This window comes from Cryptomeria japonica, chromosome 11 (genome assembly GCF_030272615.1).
Source record: "Cryptomeria japonica chromosome 11, Sugi_1.0, whole genome shotgun sequence".
Classification (NCBI taxonomy): Eukaryota; Viridiplantae; Streptophyta; class Pinopsida; order Cupressales; family Cupressaceae; genus Cryptomeria; species Cryptomeria japonica.
This window is the reverse complement of record NC_081415.1, coordinates 496,619,247-496,643,727: the sequence shown is the minus strand read 5'-3', so window position 1 is coordinate 496,643,727 and position 24,481 is coordinate 496,619,247. Positions and strand designations below refer to the sequence as shown.

Sequence of the window (24,481 nt, the reverse complement as noted above, 5' to 3'; positions counted from 1 at the left end):
ATGGAGACTTCTGAACCCACTGAAACTCACAGGCTGGCAGGAAAACCAGCTTTGATACCACTGTAATATCCCAGTTATTTTTTGTTTGTTTTTACGCCAATAATAATCATCCACAAATAGATAACCCGTTAAGGTTAGAAAGCATAAATTGAAAACTTGCTGGAAAATGCAACCCTTCCACTTTTTGATCAGCAAGTGCCCAATGTGGGAAGGTGAGAGCATATGGTGTTGATGGGATCGTTAGCTTCAAATTATTGAAAATAATACAATGCTTGGGCGGCAAGCCAGCCCCTTCCGCTTATCCAACGGGAATGCAAGAAACTTGGCGGTGAACCAGCCAAGAGAGACACATAAAGGCACAAATCACTCAATCGCAATATTTCAGCGAGAGGACTGAAATTACAAAACAATCTCAAGTCGACCGCTTATGCAGCGAGAGGACCATTACACTCAGACATCACTCGACCACTTATGCAGTGGGAGGACTGAATTACAATTTACTTGAAAATAGGCGGCAAGCCAGCCTCTTCCACTTTTCAGCGGGGTGAGAATTACAAATCAGAATTGGTTAGTAGTACTACTACTTAACCTTACAATAATAAAGATGATGTGAGAAGAGAGTAATGCTGAATATCCAAATAAGAACATGAAATTTCTGCTAACATCAAATCTGCAGGCTGGAATTGCAAAACCAGCAGCCTATGGAATCACTTAAATGCTCACAATTCTCTCAATACTTATCCAAAACACCCAAAATCAGTCCCAAACCAACACTAGGCTAGCAATGATGAAAACCAACCAAAGACAAGCTATCATAACTCCCTTATTTATTTGGCACGCATCCCAATGCACTTCAAAACCCCATGCCTAGCTAAGGAATTTCGATTTTAACTAATAAATTCAATGCTCAACCAAAGGTGCCACAAACTTATAGTGTAAATCGCTAGTAATAGGAAGGATGAATGAGCCAATAACCATAACAGTCAGTCACTCCAGTAGAGAGGTATGATCAAAATGTACTTCAGCCATACGCGAACCAGCAAATTCCAAAACCGCTCCAAACACCAAAAAGGACTAAGATACGCACTGAGAGTATGGTAGATTACAGCACACAACTAGTTACTATATTTCAAGTACGAAACCGGGAAGCACTAAGGAGCCGCACTCCGAAGCCTCAAAGTTCTGATGCCAATCCGGCAGTATAACAAAGCAAATTTTCAAGATGCCAAGAATGGGAGCCCAAGGCTCTTATTTATAACCTCAACATCACCAAATTCAAATGCAAATGCTTCAAATTCAACTTTCCCATTTGCATTTCATTACTTGTCATGTGGACCCCAAGGATGGTGCCATTCCTCAAGTCTAACCTCACGCCAAACAGCAAGGACCACAATTTTACTTAGCAAACACCTGAGATGAAATAAAATAATATCTCCATTAACAATTTGACGACCCCTTCTAGACATAAAATTCGCCTAGCACTTAGGAGATATTATGCGCCATTCCCAAAGCCAATAAATCAGTAGTAAAACTAATCAAATTAATTAAATATTAAACCTTAGGATAAAGAAATAATATTTAATTGTCACTTATGAATCCAATATTGATTATTGTCAAAACTAGGATGAAGCTGAGCTAGGAAGACCACTGAACTGTTGCAGGATCGGGACCCTGTCCATTGCCAAAAATAGAAATATGCCATACTGCCATTTACTAAAAATAGTAAGTCATGAACTACTACTCCGAAAAGCATGATCTTCACGCCCAGTGACAGAGCATGGAAAGCTCAGTAGGATAGTATCACCAAAATGGCCAACCCCTGACTTACAAAAAATAGTAAGTTCTCGCCTCATCAATGCTTGACCCTCATTCTTCATTCCACCTAGCCTATGGGTCTCAGGAATAGGCTAATGGACCACTGGAAGGACATCAACGAGAAGGGTACATTACAGTCCAATAAAAAATGAAGGGTTGTGAAGGGTCCCTCGTCTCCCTCGGTTTCCATACGTGCTTCTTCGGTGTCACCTGTGTGCGTACAACGTCGAGGAACAACCCAATGTCGTGAAATGGCATATAGAAAACCTTGTGTCGCAGCATCAAGAATTCGTGGATCCTGTCAGACAAAATTGTTGCCCAGTTATACACCGTCCCATTCCTCAGACCGTTCATCAGTGCAATAATGGGTACCGCCGTGTTAGATGCCCTGCTGGCTCCTGTAAGTATGCTCTTCATAACATCCAGCAGACACTACCAATCTCCTGGAACAATGTAGGACTTCTTCAACCCTCTGCCCTTGGGTGCCTTGATCGCAGCCCATTCTCGGTTTGAGAGATCACTTCAGCAAATTAACTGCAGCAGTTGTTCTTTCCTTTCTGGCGACATCTTCGTGGCATTCTTGTCTATTTTCTTGCCCTCGTCTGGGATGCCAAATACCCTAGCAAAATCATCGGGTGCAAAGGAGACGGTCACAGTGTTTTGCTAGTACGAGAAAGTAGATGCCTTGGTCGCACTGTCATATGTAGCCACCATCATCCGCAGACATGATTCGAAATCTCTAATGGCGAAGATTTGCATTTGAATTGCCCAATGTACCCATGCATTCTTGAGAGATTCTTTAATTGCATAATTATATGGAGTTTCCAGCCACCAAGTCCTGCACACATTTCTGCTCAATCCTTCAAATGTAATAGTGTCAAGTGTGATTGTCTTGGGCATTGCCTTCTTGGCTTTTCCTGTATCTGCTAACCCTGCAATTTTTACTCCTGACTGCAACACTCGCTTCCCCTTGTCCTTGGCTGCCATGCTTCCCTCTGCCATTTTCCTTGATTGTGACGATTGGTCTAATTGCTGTAACCGTTTTCTCCAGTCTAGCTTTCCTAATTTCTATTTTCCTAATTCCATTTGAATTATTTAAGTGTTGGCACCAATACGTTAATATTTTCAAATACAGTTTCTTCCCCCCCCCCCCCCCTTTTTTCTCTATCCGGCTATAGCGTACGACGTTGTACTTTCTCCTAGATTGTACGAAACCCTTGTCTTCATATTCAATTCCCTTAACTGACCACGTGTATGGATGTTTGTTCAACTGTACGGAATTCCTCTCTGGCACTAATAATAATGTACGACCCAATTTAATGCCTTCGTACGGTCTCAGTCCTTCGTCACCTTCTTGGCCGTACGGACCCTTCTTGTTGATTGTACGGATTATTTCTTTGGATGAATGCTTATGCTTGTTATTGTACGGATTTCAAGTACGGACTTCAGAAGATTGCCTGGTTGTATAGATTAGGCGTGGTCTCTTCTCCTATGTTGCCGTACGGATTTTTTTTTTTAATAATTTTTTAAAATTCCTTTTCTTTAAAAAAAATTCGGTCCGTATAAATCTTTTCCGTACGGATCCACATGCTCTAATTTCGTACGGTCGTATGACTGTACTTTTTTATTTTTTATTTTTAAAACAAAAGATTAAATAATTACCTCTTCAATTTGTCTGGCTAGGCCTCGCCTTCGAACGAATTGAATCATTCCACTACTACCTAAGGTGGTAAATCTTCAACTTTGACCCGTTTACCATCTCCTTTATCGGCTGGTCGGCCAATGTTGACAACTTAATTGCTCCATTCGTAGCTACTTCGCGGATTTTAAATGGCCCAGCCATTGGACCTTAAATTTCCTAGGCTTAATCTCATGCCGCCCATTATACTTCAACACCCACTATCCTAGATGAAATTCCATGCGTCGGATGTGCTTGTCATGCCAAAAAATTTCGTCTTTGTTGGGTGGCTTCAGTGGCCCATTGAGCCATCATTCTGCTTTCATCCAACTTGCCTAAAGCGTAAAGTTGTTCCCGCAGGCTTTCCATATCTCCTAGGTGATTCTCGATCGCGATCCTTAAACTCAGAACTATGAATTCTGCTGGCACAATAGCCTCCTGGTCATACATTAGTTGAAAGGGTGTCTGGCCCGTGGTGACTTTGTAGGTGGTCCTGTATGCCCATAGTACCAACGGTAGCTTCTCCTCCCAATCTTCTTGTTCAACTCCGCAAGACTTATAGATCACCGACACCAGTATTTTGTTAGTCGCCTTCGCCTGCCCATTGGCCCTCGGGTAGTACGGGCTTGACAAGGAATGAAAGATCTTGAATTCCGTCATGAGCGACTTGACCACATGATTCACAAAGTGCCCACTGTGATAACTTGTCAGCTGGATTGGGATGTCGTACCTTGTAATAATATGTTCATAAATGAACTTGGTTGTACTCAAAGCTGAGTTGTCCGGCAGTGCTAGCGCCTCAGCCCATTTCGTAAGGTATTATGTCGCCACCACAATGTAACGACATCTTCGTGTTCAACTGACATTTAGAGGTCCAATGAAATCCAGATCCCAGTGTTCAAGCAACTCCTGGGCATGTGATGGATTGAGGGGCATAAAGTCCCGCTTTAATGGTTTCTCTGCCCTCTAGCACGTATCACAGCCCACCACCCATTCCCGTGCATCATTATACAGTGTTGGCCACCATAGTCCGACCAGAAATACCTTGCGTGCGGTGGTGTCTAGACCCATGTGACCTCTGACGAGCCCTTTGTGTGCTTGCTGGAGTACTCCCGGAATCTCTTCTTCCATCACACACCTTCTGAGGACTTGGTCAGGTCCCATTTTATAGAGTAGCCCATTAATTAGCTGAAATGTCCTGCTTCTCAACACTAGCTTCCTTCTTTCACTCGGTAGCATTTTGACTAGGAACTGAGAGGTAGACAAGTATTCCCCAATGTTCGTATACCACGGTGGTAGTGCCGCGATTTGGAACAGATGTGCGTCAGGAAAATCGTCATTGACTTCCTTCGGCAGCTCTCCCGACGTAATCCGGGACAACTGATTAGCGATCACATGGCTCTTTCTTGGCCGTACAATTATTGTGAAAGTGAACTCCTGAAGGAGTAGTAGCCACCTGCTTATCTTGCCTTGGATAATGGGTTTATTTACCAGGTACATCAACGCCTGGTGATCCACATAGAAAGTGAAAGGTGTTGCTAGCAAGTAGTGCCGAAATTTTTGTATGGCATAGGCCATTTTGAGGGCTTCCCTCTCAGTGGTACTGTAGTTCTTCTCGGCTTTCGGCATCAACTGATTGGCAAAATAGATGGGATGATCCAACCCATGTCCCCCTTCTTGTACTAGTGTAGCCCCAATGGCATAGTTCAAGGCATCCATGTGTACGTGGAATCCTCGGTCCTAGTTTGGATAGGCCAGAATGGGTGCTGCCACTAGTCTCCTCTTGAGTTCCTTGAATGCTTCCCCTTGTGCCGGTCACGATATGTACGGTTCGCCCTTCTTGTCAATTTGACCAGTGGGAATGAAAGTTGGGCAAAGTTCTTGATGAACTTTCGTTAGTATCCTATATGTCCCAAGAAGGACTTGACTCCCGTCACATCAATGGGCGACTCCATCTCTACAATTACCCGTACCTTATTCGGGTCAGTTTTCAGTCCCTCTTTACAAACGATATGGCCCAACAACTTTCCTTATGGTACCATAAATCTGCATTTCCGTGGATTAAAGGTCAGTCTGGCCCTTCGGCATCTCTCCATGCACTCTCTCAGCGCCACCAAGTGAGTGTCTTCGCTACGGAAAATCGACCAATCGTCCAAAAAGGCTTTAAAATTTCCCACAGACATCTTATCGAAGATGTGAAGGACTATCCTCTGGAATGTTGCCGGAGCATTGCACAACCCGAACGGCATCCGGTTGCACGCATAGACTCCGTCCACCACAAAGGTGGTCTTCAACTTGTCCTCCTCAGCTATTGAAATCTGATTGTATCCGGAAAAGTAGTCCAGAAATGAGTACATTTCATGGCCAACCACCTCCTCCAGGATGTTGTTTGTGAAAGGTATAGGGAGCGGATCCTTGATGGTGACTGTGTTGAGGCACCGAAAATCCACGCAGACACGGATCTAGTTGGCCTCCTTATTCAGTGATATCACAATCGGCGAGACCCACTCACTTGTCTCCACCCGGAATATGATGTCGGCCTCCAGCATCTGTTCAATCTCTTTGTTCACCTTGGTAGCATAATTCTTATTCATGCAGTACGACCTCTTCCGTATCGGTTGGGCTCTTGGGACCAATGGTATCTGATGGACGCACAATTCTGGCAAGACCCCTTTTAGATCCTTGTAGGACCAAGCAAACACGTCCTTATATTCCATAAAGATTTTGAATGTTGCGGCCTTCAGCACTGGGCTCCAATCGTCTCCTACCCAGATATTTCGAGGGGTGGCAGTGTCTCCTAAGTTCGTCTCCTTCACGGTGGGGTCTTCATACCTCATTGGTCTGTCCTTTGAAAATTCGTACACCGGAACATCATTTACTTTGGCGTCTCCCTCTTTATACTCCCTGTATTCTGACGGGAACTACTCGCCTGGCTCTTCTTCAATTTGCAACATGTGACAAGCAGGATGAAACACTTCATAATCTTCCATTTGCCAGTGGAAGAGTCCATTCAATGAGCAGATGTCATCTTCCGAGCAACCATTGAGTTCAAGCACTCCTTCATGTTTGGTTCCATCTCGTCTTTGCCTTCATAGGAATCCCACTCCCATCTGTTTGAGTCCTCTGAATCAGAGTCAGATGATGTAGGTTCCTTGCCGACAACCTGGGTCCTTAGGTCAATGATGTACTTCCGCCCCCTTTCTCCATGAAAAGTGTGTTCTTCTTCCTAAGATGGCGTCATAGCCCTTCTTCTTAAGTGGGATTACCACAAAATCCAATAGGAAGGGTTTTGTGCCAATGGTCATAGGCTGAGCCATCAGGGTGCCGAGTGGCTTGATGTTGTGTTGGTCTACTCCCACCAAATTGAATGTGGGTGGCCATAGTGTTGGCTTCCCAAGCTTCTTCCATGTATCCTCCGGCAGCACATTCACCCTCGAACCTCCGTCCATGATGGTGTCCTTGAGGATGGCGCCGAGGATTCCCATTTCCACTACCGCAGGATGCCGACCACTATTTAAGGCCAAGAAGATTGGGTCAGCCGAGGGGCTGACCGACACTTCCACCTGGGTCACACCCGAAGGTGCGTGTGCAGTGGTTTGTACGGAACTGAAAATGGCGGTCCTCAGCTGTAGCATTGTGTCTAGAAGGTCCTTCACCCTTATCGGCACCTCCATCTGCAAGACTTGCCCAATTATGTTCCTTTTGGCTTCAGTACGGGATGATGTACTCACCACCTTTGCATTGTTTCGTTGTTTTGTCGTCATCTCATGCTCAATGTTGGCTTTTGCCTCCTGTAATCTCTCCTTCTCCGTACGGGGGTCGGGATAAGTGGCCTTTTTGGTTTGAGCACGAGTGATTGCCAGTACTTCTTTGTTACCAGTCTTCTCAATATTGAGAAGATTAACCCCTGGCTTGGGGCAATTTGTCTCATTGTGGTCTCCAAGACCACACCATCTGCACAAGTTTTGCGGTGTCTCCTCTTTCTGGCAATCCCGCGCAAAGTGTCCCCATTGGTTGTAGGCCTGACTTTGAATCATCGGCCATCCTTTGGCATCGTACTACATTCGACTCTGATTATTGTTATTATTGTTGTTGCCTCTTCCTCCCCTTCGGTTGCCTCTGTAACCGCCAGATGATGCCGTGGTGTTGGCTTGAAGCTGCGATGTACCTGCTGTCGCGGAGGGTGATGGCTGCTCCTAGGTGAAGAGCACCTGATTTCCCTGCATCTTCATGTTGTAGGGACATTCCTTGGTGGAGTGTCCCAACACTTGGCAAATGTTGCAAAAGGCCTTTTTAGGACAGGAGCCTTTTGTGTGACCTTCCTCCTTACATTGCACACACCACACTTCCTCATTTTTGCTGGTGCTTCCCTTCATGCTTTTGAACTCCTTCATCATGCAGTGCATATCCTTCTGAAGGGCTTGCACCTTTTTACTCGACCCCTCGTCGCTACTACTTTCGTCGGAGGAGTCCTCCTCTCTAGAGGATCTGTCTTTCTTTTTTCATGAATGTCTTCTCTTCACTTTCCAGGTCCATTGCCCAGTTATAGGCATCTTCATAGAATGTGGGGGGTACAATTTTGATTTTTTTTCTGAGTGACGACTTTAAACCCTCCACAAACCACCTTTTCTTCAATCCATCGCTGGGTTGGTTGTCCATTTTTCCCAGCAATTCCTTCAAGCGTCGTCTATATGCTCGGATGGTCTCACTTTTCCCTTGCTTGGTGCTCAAGATTTCTGCCACGATTTCATTATCGTCTCTGAGGAGTCGAAACTCTGTTTCAAAGGCTGTGTAATTCATCCCAAGTTGTCAGCTTGGTTTTATCAGCATCCGAGTACCAATCAATGGCTACTCCTCTTAGGGTGGCAAGGAATTGCACCACCCATTCCGCACTGTCGGTAATGCCATTGGCTGACCAGATTGTCTCACATGTATGACAATGCTGTACGGGGTCTTCTTTCCCGTCTCCGGTGAACTTAGGCAATTTTTGCCGATTCGCCATCACGCTCCTTGGCGGCGGCCCAGTCTGCCCTCTGGAACTCGAACTTGACCCTCCAAGAACTCCTCCAGACACTGGTCCTCCCAAAGGTACTTTGCCGAGGTTTGGTCCGTTGGGTCCCACCAAATTGCTTTGGCTACCAGGGTGTGATGAGCTTGCACCGAACAGATTGCTTCTACTACCGTGACCTTGTGTCCTCCCGACACCTTCGATCGCACCGGTATCCTCTGCCTCTCTGTTCTCGGTCTCTGTCTCCTCCTCCCTCTTGGTCTCGGCACCTCTGTGTGGCGTGTACGGCTCTATCGTACTCCCGTCACCAATCTCTTCCAATGTCAGGGACAGGTCCCCCAACCGCTTCTTAGTGGTTTCTATTAGTACGGAAACTTGGCCCTCAGCACCCGAGCCATCATTGCCAGTTGTGCTTTCTTCCGCAAGTTTCTTCAGTCGTCGTCGACATTCTGCTTGTTGTTCTAACCTCAGTGTCCTTGCTGCTGCCTCGTGCGGGTCTTCTTCCTCCCTCAACACACGGTTTCGGTCCTTATTTAGCATCACAGGCATCAATTCCTTCTTTCCGTGGGGTTGAAGGTTCATCAACGACTTTCGTCACGTTCCTCCTCTTGTTGACTCCTTTCTTCAAATTGCTGCAAAATTTGCTGTCGACAGGTCTCGCGGTAGGTTTCTTCCCGACGAGTTTGGAGAGCAAGGAACGCTTGTGCCAACAAGTTTGGCAAGTTGTTCATCAACCGATTTACGACCGGACTTACGCCAAGGGCACGCCGCACTGCGCTCTCAGGAACGTCCTCAGTCGTGGCCTCCCTCCGTACGTAAGTTTCGATGGATGCTTGGAGAATGCAAGTGAAATCCCTTGTTAATGCTCCCTCTCCTTCGAACAGCTTCGTCGGTTCTTCCTCGGGATTGTTGCTGGTCCCCTCGCTTACTGGTTGCCCCATTATTGTCGTGCCATGTAGTATGTTCCCGTCATTCCAAGTTCAATTTGGCAACGACGCCAGATGTTTTCCCTCGAGGGGTGTGTGTTTCAATAGTGCATAACAGTACATAAATGTAGTAAATATGATAGCATACAACAATGCAAGTAAACAGAAGAAATCAGACGTATGTATTCATTAATGTCAAATGGCAATACATTCACAACATCACTTTGTTCCACAATAACTTCACCCTGAAATAGGAAACCAAGTTGTCGGTGTAGGTTGTCCAGTGCCAATTGCCAACAACCGTCACGTAACCACTGACCCTTAACACTCGTAACGTTCTAATTACAATATGACATAATTACCCGACAACAAGATATAATGGGACATTAATGTTTATTCCCACCTTGTTGCATCATGTGTGTGGAATCTTTTGGGTCAAACCCTAATTAGGGTTTGCATGTAATCAAGCCTGGAGGCCTATATAAGGGGGTGACCCCTTCATTTGTAAAGTGAGGAGAGATTGTTGCGATAAGCTATTGAAGTAATAAACTATGATGCATTGTTCTTTGATGGTGTACACTTGTCTTATTTCATAGCTTGCATGGTTTCACTTTCCTCGTTTAGTATAGATTTATTTCAAGTATTTAGATGAATGAGGTTGATTGCAATGTGTTATTGCTCATACCTTTTGTTGATAGCTGATTATTATTAACAGTGCAATGTTAGACTGAGCTATTCTATTTAACCCGAATTATTGAATGGATATTGTTCTCTGATGGTATTCATTGATGATTTGAAAACTTTCAAACACAACCCTTGAAGATTGCACCCTCTTCATGTAGTTGTCTCAATGTGGCAAAGTGAAGTGTGGTTGATGATGATCCTACCCTAGACATTTCTATCTATTGAGTTCCTAGATTTAGAGTAGCTTTCCTTAAATCCTTCCTCTTTTACTTTCAGCATTATTTCAATCAAAAAGTTCCAAAAAAAAAATTGAACCTTCCATTACCAAATCGTTCAAGAATATCCTTGAAGTTATTAATTTGCCAAAATCTTCTTTAAGTGTGCATAAGCCCCCTTGGATTACTAGCATTTCACATCAAACCAACTGAGTTCACATCCATTGCACGATCATAACCTTGGAGTCAATTGTTTGAACTTATTGCAATCTTAGCATACAATTGAACTTTGATGAAGAGAGGATAAAGTGACTGTTGGAAAACTTTATTCTATGTTGGGCGTGGTCACAAAACGCACGTCAACAAGACCCCCACTTTTTTTTGGTAGTCTTAGGGGTCTCAAGTAGTTGGGCAACAATCAGGTCTCTTGTGAGGCTAGTTTAAAGTTTTCTCAGCTTTAGTGCGTAAGTGTTAGATGGGAGTTAAGATCTTCATTGAACAAGGTTTCACAATGCAACCTTTAGGCTAAGTCAAGATACGAGTTCTTTGATAGATGAATAATTTTTAAGGCAAGTAGGGCATCTTAAAGGTAGGAAGATGAAGCAAGCAATTATTGATCAAACCTAATTGGATGTTGTGTGGATTTGAAGGAGATTATAAGTGAAGATGAGTGATGAATGAAAGGAGATTTCAAGTGAAGTATGAGTTGTTTTCCTTGGCTTTCCGAAAGGAAATTCAAGGGTGAAACCATCACCAAAGACAAAGGTCGACAAGATGAGAGATGAAGTTTAGGAGCAACTGAAAATTCTATGAGGTCAAGAAATCCATGCCCTCTCAAAATCCACAACTTCCTTGAAGAGATGCGACTGAATTTGTCCATGATTCAGCAAAATCTACGACTTGGGGGTGATCAGCAAGTTTTATCCGTGATACCTCAAAATCCACAACTTTTCTATGCGTGGCAAAATTTGTCCACAGGTCTGCAAAATCTACAACATTTATGTCATGATTAAGGCGCATGCTAGAAGAGGAGTATGTCCAAGTCAGCATGTAAAGAGAAATGCAAATTTTAAAATTGTAAGGCATCAATCCTAGGTCAGCCTAGTTGGAGGAGGGCTAATTCAAAAACGTTAAATGCTATAAAGGTTATATCAAAACCTCATTTTAGGTTCGAAATCAGATCAAAATCAGAGAAGACATGCAAATTGAACTTGAATAGCAGATCAGAGAACAAATAAATGTTCAAGTTTGAATTGTGTCTTGTGACTGAGATGTTCAACCTGATATAAACACCCCGTCAACCAAGGCGAGATTCACAAGTTATGCCAGCCAACTTGGTAAGAACAAAAGAAATCTTGAAGCTGGCCTGTTACAAGTGTGGTTGCCGTTGCACCAAAAGATCGATCTGTTAATGCCTGATACAACCACTAGACTTATAGAATCCACATGAGGCGGTTAAGCCATGTCACAAACTCGAGCACTGCACTACACAACACAAGGAGACCAAGGGCGCACACCTTGCAACAATCCCTCCCCCCGGAGCAAGCGAGGGGTTTGAACCTGTGACCAAGCTCTGATACCACTTGTTACAAGTGTGGTTGTCGTTGCACCAAAAGATCGACCTGTTAATGCCTGATACAACCACTAGACTTATAGAATCCATAGGAGGCGGTTAAGCCATGTCACAAACCCAAGCGCTGCGTTGCACAACATAAGGAGACCAAGAGCGCACACCTTGCAACATGGCCAACCTAAATAAAATGGAAGAGAACTCGAAATTAAACATTGAAAAAAATAAAAGATGCTAACATGTCAGCCCTTTTTTGGAGGTGTGGAATTTATATATAAATAAGAGGTCAAAACCTCATTCAATTCAAATCACCCCAGGTGAATTACAAGGAGCAGGCTTGAGCGAATTGTAGCAGACCTGAAGCAGACTTGGAGCAGATTTTAGGGTGATTTTGAATCAGACTTCAAGTGTGAACTGTTTATCAGACCTTTGAAGTGAATTAGAAGCAGACCACAGTGAAATCAGAAGCGGTTGAATGTAAAATCAGAACAGAGAGCAGCAAATTTTAAAAGGCAAATCAGATTCAAATTGAGGAGCATATGAGCAAACCAAGAAGTGCGAATTACAGCTACAAGCAGGGGTATATTCAAGCATTATTCCCAGCAAGAGCCTCCAATCAGATCAAGCGAAATAGAAGGGAGAGAGCTTGTGACGAACCAAATACATCCAGTTTTGAGAGAATTAATCAGAAAAATCTGACTTTTCCAGATCTGGAACATCATTTCCAGAAGTTCTAAAACTGCATCTCCAGATTTTTCTGGAGAAGTTTTGTTAAGCGAATTTTGTGAATCATGAATGTTATCTTAGGATATAATTCGTTTCATAACATTGTTATGGCATCTTTTAAGTTTCTCATCATGAATTGCATTTGTTTTCATTCACAATTATGATTCATGATGTTTTCTCTTTACAGGTTCAATGCGAGAAATAATGCATTGAATGATGGTGAGTGCAAGATAAGGACATCACAACTTCAAGGAAGCATTGCAAGGAAGGAATTCACTGCATGAGGAAGGGAACATTGCAAGCTAACAATGATATAGGATCAAGGTTTCTGCAATGGGAATGAAGAGGAACTTCACAAGGAACGAAGGAAGGCAAAATGGGGAAATGAGGATTAATCACGAGGAAGATGCACATTCAAGACTACATCAAGAGGAAACAAAGAATAGGAGGAGAATTTCACAGCTTAAACAAGATTGAGTTCTCAAAGGGATCAGTTTGAGGTAATCACGTTCAAAGATACAAAGAGGCAACTTGAAGGAACTTCACAAGATTACACAAAGAGAAAATATACAAGGAACATATGACTATCTTGAATTTCCTTTGGAAATCCAAGAATACTTGTCGGTATAAAGGAAATGATCTCGATTGTGCAATATGAAGATTCTCACCACATCAAGGCTAGGAATTCAAGCTAGTATTATAAGGAGGATCAAGGTCAAGTACATCATGAACAAAGAGTCTACATCAAACATCATGAAGGTGAAATGCAACACAAGGTCAATATTCCCAAGTTAGAAGATGGAACAATGGACATGATCAAGAAGGAGAGATAGTTTCAAAAGAGTCAATCAATGCTAAGGACCTGATCATGTAGATGATACAATTTGGGAATGTCTCATTACCTCCATCTTCATCATGCCAAGCTTGGATAATGTTGAGTATCAAGAGATATGTCTCAATCACAAACACTTTGTGATGATCTAGATGTTGTGCACATTGAGGTGGCATCCTACTCATCATTAGGCCAATCAAGTTCTTCCAAGTCAACACGTCCAAATGCATTGAACCTAACTCATTCAAGGGATGAATGTGACACATGACGCTTCATCAAATATTGTTTCACATACCTAACCTATTTTCCTATTGGTTTGAACTCAAAGATGGACATGTGCTCAAAATTTTGTAATTATTTCATTGGTCAAGAAAAGAGTTTGTTGTAACAAACCCTAATTAGGGTTTATCTTGAGTTATCTCGATCATTGATTTGAGAATGAATCTAAGCCTTCAAAATGTAAAGAGACCTCTATGTAAGGCTCAAACTTCTCATTTGTAAAGGTTAATGGTGAATAGACAATAGTTAGTGAATAAAAGGTAGCAATAGGGTAGGAGGAAAGGGACTGTTGCCAAGGCTCGTTGTAATGAAAATACTTTCTTCATTAAAGTTATGGTGAATTTGGTTTGCTATTTCAACTTGTCGCATGGTCTCTACTTCTCGTAGTCTAAATGTTTGTTAGATAGAATAGAATTTAATGGTAAATAATAATAATAAAATAAAAAATAAAAATATAAAAGAATATATTTAAAATTTAATTATGTTAATGAATGGTCAAAAGAGATGGAATGAAAAGTTGCGACTCTCTCAAACATGAGATACAGAAGGGAGAGGAGAACATTATTTGAGGGGGGATAATTTGGAAATCAGAAGTGCAGATCTGATTGTGAAAGGCTGTGTCCCTCTCAAACATTATTTGAGGGGGGATAATTGGAAATCAGGAGTGCAGATCTGATTGTGAAAGGCTGTGTCCCTCTCAAAGGGCAGAGTTGCACTCTCCCAAAGGGTGGTGATGGTGAAAGGGTGTGTCTCTTGCCAAAGGGCATATCTGATGAAGAGGTGTGACCTCTCCCTCACATTGAGAGATATAAAAGAAAAGAATCAAGAGCATCCAAGAACATCACCATGGATCAGATCAGATCAGAACTGTTATTAATCTACAGGCAGTAACATCCTTGTTCTTGGTGGTATGCATGGGGGTGTGCTTAATATGTATGCTTAATATATGATGCTTGATAATGTTCTTATGCAGAATTTAATAGTAATAATAATATAGACTGCAATATGTATGACAGTGTAATAATACCTTTCTATCACTTACTGTTCATATGACGATTAAGTAAATTATATGATGGAGTCTGTAATACTTTTCAATCTCACCATCCAATTATGGAGGGAGTATACAAGGAAGCAAGAGCACTAGGCTCCAGCAGGTACGCCAACCCCGAGTGTGGGCCAAGAGGCCAAGTTGACGAGGTTTTTGGTGCTCTTGGGCTTGTTGGAGAGGCATAGACTCGAGGCGCCTTGTCTGATTCTTCTTGAGCTCCATAATGGGGACAAGTGTAGGGAGTGAATGGGTTGTTGAATCGTTCATCTAAACTGGGCAATATATAAAGAATGTTAAATATATGATCTATCATAGCATAATGGAAATATTGACAAACCTGTTGTGCTGGTTCCAAGCCAAGCTTTAGTTGACAGTAGTGTCCCTCTATTGTATTTACTATGAACTAAAATTGTGATTCTAGGTCAAAATATAAGATGGTCCTGTTGACGTGTTTTTTATGAGAGCATCTAACACAGAATAAAGTTCCCAATGGTTACTTCACTCTCTCTTGATCAAAGTTTAGCCATATGCTAAGATTGCGACAAGTTCAAACGGCTAACTCTGAGGTTCCTTCATGCGACGGACGTGACTCAGTTGGCCTGATGTGATATGCTGGTAATCCAAGGGGCCTTACATTTGGATCGTTCTTTCATTTCTTTGTTGTAGCGTGGAACTCCATCATCGGATAGGGCAATTCTGCGATGCTTCTGCTTAAAATGAACTGAATGGAAATGAACTGGAATTTAAAGGGGGAAAGGGTTAGAAAGATCTAAATCTACTCCTAAGGGCAGTGATATCAACAGATAATGCTTTGATGGATAAATCCCAAATAAACCAGGCTCTACTTCACCAAGATCAACTACAACTCTGCAAGAACCGGTGCAATCTTTTGAGTATGTTGAAGGATTTTCACATTGAGAAAAGTGCATTTGAATACCCAACACAGAGCAATCCAAACGACTATTCACAATCGAACTTAGCACAAATTTGGGGGTTCAGGCCAGGCTAACTTTACACTGCAACTTACAATCAACAAGATGCAAAAAGTATGAACAATGGAAATTCATCATACACCATTACATTCTCCATTGAAATCAAAGCACTATACTACTGCTCTAAGTGAGGAAGGTGAAACCATGCAAGTTTTGAAAAATAACTTAAGTAGACACCATCAGAGAACAATGTTTCATTGTTATTATCTCAAAAACTTATCGCAACAATTTCATACAAATCTCCCTCTGCCTTAAAAAAGAGGTGGGGTCACCCCTTTTAATAGACCTCAGGCCATGATTACATGCAAAACCCTAATTAGTGTTTTCACTAAAAGATTCCCCACACATGATGCAACAAGGTGGGAATCAGCAATTAATAACCCATCATGCCCTTATACAATTAATTCCATCCCATTACAATTAATTACATTCTTGCCAAAAATGGCGTCCACTATGGATTGAATGCACCATCATCCATCAAGGTCGCCCAATAAATCATAAATGCAATAAATATGCCTCCATGCAAAATTGCCCCATGATACCATAAATGCACCATCATCTCTTGAATGTCACAGCTGCATGCAAAAAGAATCTGCCATAATGCCTTAAATGTGACGACTACATGCAAAAGATGCTCCATTAATCTTCATGCGTTGACCCGGCTGCCACTTGGCGAGAAACCCTTGGAGAGGAAACTTTATCTCAGAATAATTTTCCTGAGATTTTGAATTCTCCTTGCCTTGGAGAGGATTTTTCATCAATTCTGCACATTTCCAATTTTTTAGGAAAATTTTAAATTAGGGTTCCACAATCTAGGAGAGAAAATTCTTTCACGACTGCAAATCTTTCATCGTTTTGAAATTTGGATGATTTCTTGTTCGGTTCATTCATCCTTGATTTCTTCCTTGCCTTGGAAAAAAAATATTTCACCTTCAATTCATCCCGATGTAGAATTCATGTTGTGAAGGAATTCTCCTTTGAAAAGAAATTTGTTCCTCACCCCTGAGGAAGGAAATTCTTCATGCCTTAGTCAATTTTCATGATTTCCAAGAACTATGTCCTGAAGGAAGGAATTTTCAACACTTAGTTAATTTTTTACTTTTTCCGAGAATTCTGTCTTGAAGGAAGGAATTTCCATCACTTAGCCAAATTTTCACCTTTTCCAAGAATTTTGTCCTGAAGGAAGGAATTTCCAACACTTGTCAATTTTTCACCTTTCCTAGAATTTTGTCATGAAGGAAGGAATTTCCAACACTTAGTCAATTTTTCACCTCTCCTGGAATTTTGTCCCGAAGGAAGGAATTTCCAACACTTAGCCAATTTTTTCACTTTCCTGGAATTCTTCACCTTGGGCGCATTTTTCCCCAAGGAAGGAATTTTTTGTGCTTTTTGAGTTCATCTTGTTCTAAGGAAATTTTTTTCATCAAATTTCCACAATTCCTATTTTTTAGGAATTTTCCTAAAATTTAGGACCCAGGTCGAGGAGAGAGAATTCTCTTACGAGTCCAAATCTGCAAAAATTTTGAAATTCTGATGAGATTTGGTGTCTAAAAGTGGATTTTCTTGACCCTCAATTTTCCCTTTGTCTTGGAAAATGAATTCCTTGACTTAGGCTCTAATTCCACTTTGTGATGGAATTCTTTATTTCATCCATTTTCCATGCTCTAGATTTTGGCGTGTTCGTTGAGCTAACTTGGGCTGAATTTTGACTTGGTCATGGAATCTCGAAATTGTTGAGTTTTCCATGACCTGGGTATTTTGGCACCCTATCTCTTCCTTGGGTGGAATTTTGACTCCCTCGTGGAATTTTGTGTTTTCTTGGTTTTCCATGGACACCTCATTTTAGCGCCCACCTGACTGTCTAGGGCGGATTTTCCACTAAGGCAAGGAATTTCATGATTTTGGCATTTTCCATGACACCTCCAATTTGGCACCCACCTGACTATCTTGGGTGCTGAATTGACTTGGAGAAGGATTTTCATGATTTTGGAATTTTCCATGCCATTATGGATTTGGCGCCAGACTCCTTGACTTGGGTGCCATTTCACCTGGGTCAGGGAATTCTTCATTTCCTCCACTCAGACTTGTTGATTTCAATTGTTTCGAGACTAGAATGCCATTTGAGAATTGATGTGAATTTCTAGACTTAGTATGATTTTCCCCAACATTTCCATTTCTGGAATGCATGCCTCATACTTGGCCATTTTTATTTCACTCTGCCTGCTCTCTGACTTTTGCGGATTTAGAAATGATCTTGCAAGCTCAGTCTTCAGTGTCTGCCTACGAGTAACCTGCCACAAATAGACTTTCCAAAAATAGAAAATGTTTCAAATGTTAGAGTTAGAGGCAAAAGAGGACGCGGGGTGACTTACTATAAATAGAAACTTACTAACAATAGTAAGTTTGATTTTTGGCAAAATGAAGACATTCCGAGAGACAGTGAAATCCCTAAAAAATAGGAACTATCTAAAAATAGAAAGTTGCTCAAAATTCGCTCAAATTTCACATGTTGGATCCTTAGAGGGTCTTGACTCCATTGTAACTTTTAGTTTTCGAAAACCCTAAAAGAAAACCCCTTAATCTAGGACTGAAGGTAGAAACCCTAAAACTGACAAAACAAGCCCTACACTTAGTCAAAATTGCTCAAACGAAAAGCAGGCTTGATCAAACCTACCCCACTCACTTGCAAACTTAGAGAGATTGATTAGACTGCCACGAAAAGACCCAAAAACCAAGACCAATTGACCAAGAGGGCCTAAAAAGTATGGGGTCCACATTTGCAATGGGGCGATGTGTGAAAACGTCACAACAAGTCCCATTAGGGAACATTACAAATGGTATCAGAGCAATGATCCTGCAAGGTAAAGAATCTAAAGATGAATCAATGAATCATTCTTGTCAAGGAAAAAGAATCTTACAATATGTGTATTCACGTGTATGCTTCATGTTTGCAGATATCCATGTGTATGTTTTGTGTTTTCAAGTGTATGCTCTTTTTTTTATTCATATCTGATGTGTTTGTTTGCTCCATGAGTGTCTATGATTACTATAGACATATTTATTTAGGAACATTGTATTTGAGGTCATAGATGTGCGTCATGTTTCTAATCATGTTCTTAACATTAAGTGATATCTATGATGTGTTAGAATCAGGGATCACTGAGAGGGGTGGTTGAATCAGTGGTCTATCGGAAACCACAAACTTATTCTTTATCCACCGGTTAACAATGCATAACAAATAAGAACATAAACATGCAACAACAAATACACAAATCCACAACATCGGAATTTTTACATGGAAACTCGAAAAGGGAAAACCCACGGTGGGGCTGAAACCCACAATATTCATATACTATGGCCAAGAGAACATAAATATTACATAGATGGGGAATGCACTTGCATTCAGGCTCACTGCCTAGAGCTCACTGCTTAATTACAATTGCCTAGAAGGCTACAACCCTAAGGGAAGTCTCACTGACTTACAATTTGATTACAATGAGAAAGTACAATGAAATGAACTCTTAAAAAGCATCTGACAATGCAAAAATGAGTTTCGGTTAGGCTTTGAATCTCTAATTGTCTCTGCTCTGCGGAATACTCTGTTTTTTGTCTTAGTCAACTACCGGTTGATCTGAAAGCAAAATGCGCACATGAAATTGCGCTCAGTCACACCAAAATGGATCACCATACACATAACACACCGAAAATCAATCGACAAATCAATCTTATATATCCGGTCTTACCACAAAAACAATCTCCTTCAAGTCGGTGTCAATAAAAGTAACGTGTAGATCAATTCGGCTTCAATCTCGAACAAAACATAGCACCGGATAAAAAGATTATAACCACACACTTCCTAAAGGTCTTTCCAATCATGGAGATCAGAAAAATAATCACCAAAAACACCGTAATCACCGGAGATCATTCCAAATCAAAACATTATTGAAATATCTTGTTTTGCCGGTTAACTGTCTATCGGTTACCTCCATCTTCCGGATAAGCTGAGTCATGACTCTCGGATCGAACCACCATGAAGAGTTGGCATCAATAACAACCCTAAACAAATAATCAACTACCAGAAGTCACCTGAAATCACCGGATGAGTGTCAATTGCCAACATGATGTCGTGCAAACCATTTAAGAAGTGATGCGAAACAAGGATGACAGAAAACTTGTCTTAAAATTACATGATTTTGAAATGTATATGTAATTCATATTATCATTTGTATGAAGAATACCCTATGATGCATATATTGAGCGAACTTCCATGGTAGTAATATAAGGAAGTACAAGAAGGGAGAATGGTGTTGAGGTCCTCCTCTAAGTACACCACCTCATGGTCCCATAAGGCCAAGGGGGTGTAGACAGAGTCCACCCCTCTTGGACTTAGAGGGGAAGGACATTCAGGACACCCTATTGTATCTTTCCAAACTCCATCATGGCTGATTATTGAGGGAATTTCAATCACAAGAGAAGGATAAGGATGGAAGTGATAAAGGAGAACGGTGATAGGATACCTCACTAGGTAGACCTCCTCATGGTAGTTTGACCGGTGGTCCCATGAGGCCAAGAGGGCTCTAGATTTCACTCTGCTCTTGGGCCTAGGATAGAGGATCTCTTGGACACCTTATCATTCCTCCTTACTCTCACTCTCTTATGGTTGAGTTCCGATAAGGAATTAGATACAACTATGGTTAAGTTAATGTTCTTGACCCTAGGTATAGAGAATTTATGTTTGATATCCTTTTTAGAAGATTTATATTATGGTTTATATACATTTCAATGGTCTTCTAACTGATTGCAGGATCTCAATCAGGTACACATCTTGTTCCATTTGTAATTTTACATAAAATGGTGATTTAGTGCAAGAACTAGGGTTTTTACAAAAAAGTAGCATCGTTTATTCCATGAGTGTTTCCCAAGCCATTTCATATTGGAAATCATTTTAAACATTCCATGATCATTGCTTGAGGACAAGCAATCCTGAGTGGGGCGGACTATAATGTCCCCACTTTGGAATAGAATTTAATGGTAAATAATAATAATAAAATTAAAATTAGAAAGAATAAAAATTAAATTAAAAATTAGAATATAAAAGAATATATTTAAAATTTAATTATGTTAATGAATGGTCAAAAGAGATGGATTGAAAAGTTGTGACTCCCTCAAACATGAGATATAAAAGGGAGAGGAGAACATCATTTGAGGGGGGATAATTTGGGAATCAGAAGTGCAGATCTGATTGTGAAAGGTTGTGTCCCTCTCAAAGGGCAGAGTTGCACTCTCCCAAAGGGTGCTAATGGTGAAAGGGTGTGTCTCTTGCCAAAGGGCATATATGATGAAGAGGTGTGACCTCTCCCTCACATTGAGAGATATAAAGGAAAAGAATCAAGAGCATCCAGGGACATCACCATGGATCAGGTCAGATCAGAACTGTTATTAAGTTACGGACAGTAACATCCTTTTCTTGGTGGTATGCATGGGGATGTGCTTAATATGTATGCTTAATATATGATGCTTGATAATGTTCTTATGCAGAATTTAATAGTAATATTAATATAGACTGCAATATGTATGACAGTGTAATAATACCTTTCTATCAGTAACTGTTCATATGACAATTAAGTAAATTATATGATGGAGTCTGTAATACCTCTCAATCTCACCATCCAATTATGGAGGGAGAATACAAGGAAGCAAGAGCGCTAGGCTCCAGCAGGTACGCCAACCCCGAGTGTGGGCCAAGAGGCCAAGTTGACGAGGTTTTTGGTGCTCTTGGGCTTGTTGGAGAGGCATAGACTCGAGGCGCCTTGTCTGATTCTCCTTGAGCTCCACAATGGGGACAAGTGTAGGGAGTGAAGGGGTTGTTGAATCCTTCATATAAATTGGGCAATCTATAAAGAATGTTGAATATATGAGCTATCATAGCATAATGGAAATATTGACAAACCTGATGTGCAGGTTCCAGACCAAGCTTTAGTTGACAATAGTGTCCTTCTATTGTACTTACTATGCACTAAAATTGTGATTCTAGGTCAAAATATAAGAGGGTCCCATTAGGGGACATTATAGAACTTGATTAAAAGTTTAACTTCAATCATTATATGCTCATTGTTCGTAATGTTGGTGTGAATGGGTGATATGAAAATCATTTTGTTACCTTTGGGAGATTGCACCATCTTTGTGTAGTTGCTCCCACATGGCGAAGCAAAGCTTGGTTTGGTGTCACTGTTTCAACAATAATTTCCTACATTCTTAGGATTAGCATAGGATCTCTTAACCCTTATCTCTTTTGCCTTTCTTTTTCAAGCGAGTAGAGTTAGTTTCCATGTTCCAGCAGAGTTCAAACAAAACGTAAGTCCCCTTGCGATTCCAGCAAAATCACATCATAAACACTGAGTCTATCCACAGCTTTTAAGTTGCATAGTTCGCATTGTAAACCTTGGAGTTGCTTTGATTATCACTTTGTTTAGCATTCAAAGTTTCTTTGTTCAAGAGAGGATAGAATACCATGGTATTTTATTCTGTATTCGAGGTACATAAAGAACACATCAACAATATGATTTGGGACAATGAACAAGTTCTTGGATGCTCGAGAATATTTAGGGTGGTATGGGACATCCATGTGTGAGCTTCAGTATGTGAGAATACCCTAAAAACCGAGGATAGGGCTGACTGTGGTGAAATTGCAGATTTCAACAAGCAGTGAAAGCATCATTTAGTATGGCAAATTTGCCTTTACTGTGGCGAAAACAAAATTTCTGAAAGTGGAGGACAATCTCATTTAGTACTCCAATAATGGCATCTCAAAGAGGTCTCAGTCATTAAGCTTGCTGGACGTAACTCATACACCTCTGACTAAGCTCTAAAACAACTCCCAAGAACTCTCAAATCAATTCCCTTGCCTCTGCTGCTATGATAGTCCTACAACTTAGAGATTTCACACCACCTCTAATTACAGCTCCCTTCAAACCATATAAAGCACCTAACATCCCCTTCCACTCATTCCACAATGTTTATACGTAACATCTCATCAATCTATAAAGCTGAAAAGTCTTGACAACTGTGTCAAAAGAGAGAAAAACTGAGAACTAGAATGTCATTAGACACCACAAAGTGTTGTTACGAAATTGCCTTTGTGGTGTCCAATGGTGTTCTCAGTGGCATCCAATGTTGTTTTAAAGTGGTAATTTAAAACAACACTTTAGATATAAACAATATGGAATATATTAAAGGAGATCTTGTGTGCTTTTCATGCTTTGTAGGGAGCTGTAGTTAATTTTTTTGGTGTGAAATCCCTAAGTTGTAGGACATTCATAGCAGCAGAGGCAAGGGAATTGTTTTGAGAGTTCCTGAAGGTTGTTTTAGAGCTTATACAGAGATGTATGAGTTATATCCAGCAAGCTTAATTCCATTATTGGAGTACTAAATGAGATTGTGCTCACCTTTTACCTGGAATTTTCACCCAAAGAGGGTTTCTCGATGGTACATGTGTCCCCATTTATGGTGTTTGCTCTCAACGAAGTTTCATTTGCTTTCTCAATTAATGCCATTTGAATTGTGTCTTGTTTGCTCTTTTAAACTAAGATTTAAAACCATTGTTAATGAACGAGTGTGAGAAATATCCTTCCTGTTTTCGGATCACACGGAATTTATAAACAACTGTGAGAAATATCCTTCCTGTTTTCGGATCACACAGAATTTATAATTTTCATTTTCATTAGAAATCTGTGTCAACGAGTGTTACATTGAGCATTCAAGTTGATTAAGATAAGAAATAATCAATTATAAGCAGAATAACAGCCTCAAAACCATTTTGTAGTACAAATTTCCGTGAATCTTCCATTGATTCTTGTTACTTTTTATATCAAATATATGTGGTTTGTTTTGGAGTCCTCATTTTTACTGCCTCATTTGCACTGCAATTTATTTTTCCATAAACATCATGTATTTGTTCCCTACCAAAATCCTATGCTATCTCATCCATCAACCCTTCATCCATCTCCTCTATTCATCATATTCTTTTAACCAATGATATTCATGCATTGACTCTTCATCCCTCTTCTAGGTCAAGCATTCATTCTAAACGAGATTGCAGTAGGACTCAGCCATAGCTATCAATGGTGGAACTCCTTTGTGTTTTTTGTTTTTTATTCTTAAGCAAAGTTGTGCTTTGGTTGCTTTTGGGGATTAGCTTTTTATGTGTACTGGACTCCAGCATGCATGAACTTTCACTGATTTCCAACGTATAAGGTATCTTTCCAAGTTTCTCATGTTCAGTTTGCTCCTTTACATGGATTTTGGCATTGTTTTGACATCATAAAAGTTTACTAGTTCAACGATTTTTTTTGTTAGGCTCTTTTTATAAGTCATGTTTCCTTTTTAACTTTATCAACCCTAAGCGTCCAGCTGATTTTGTTTTGCTTCTACCTCGTCAGTTTTTAAGCCATGGCCAACTTTATTCTGAAATAAAAATGTCTGTGTATCAATATGTAAATTTGTGCACTTTTCATGAATTATCTTTGGGTCCATACATATATGTAGGATTTTTAGGTGGATCTATCATTTTGTCAAGATATTTTTGAGACATGAATTTTGTGATCACTTTTGTGTTGATGCAGATAATGGTTGTTATTCCATTTGATTTTCTGTGTTTTCCTCCCATTAGTTTGTCTGTATATGTATTCGTTCATGCATATTTTATATTT

The 24,481-nt window shown here is 40.8% G+C and overlaps 1 protein-coding gene across 2 annotated transcripts in view; it reads left to right on the top strand.

Annotated features, from left to right (window-relative positions):
- Window positions 1–24,481, top strand: part of LOC131068319 (phosphatidylinositol-3-phosphatase myotubularin-1) — a 282,751-nt gene that overhangs the window by 247,392 nt on the left and 10,878 nt on the right. The window lies entirely within an intron of this gene.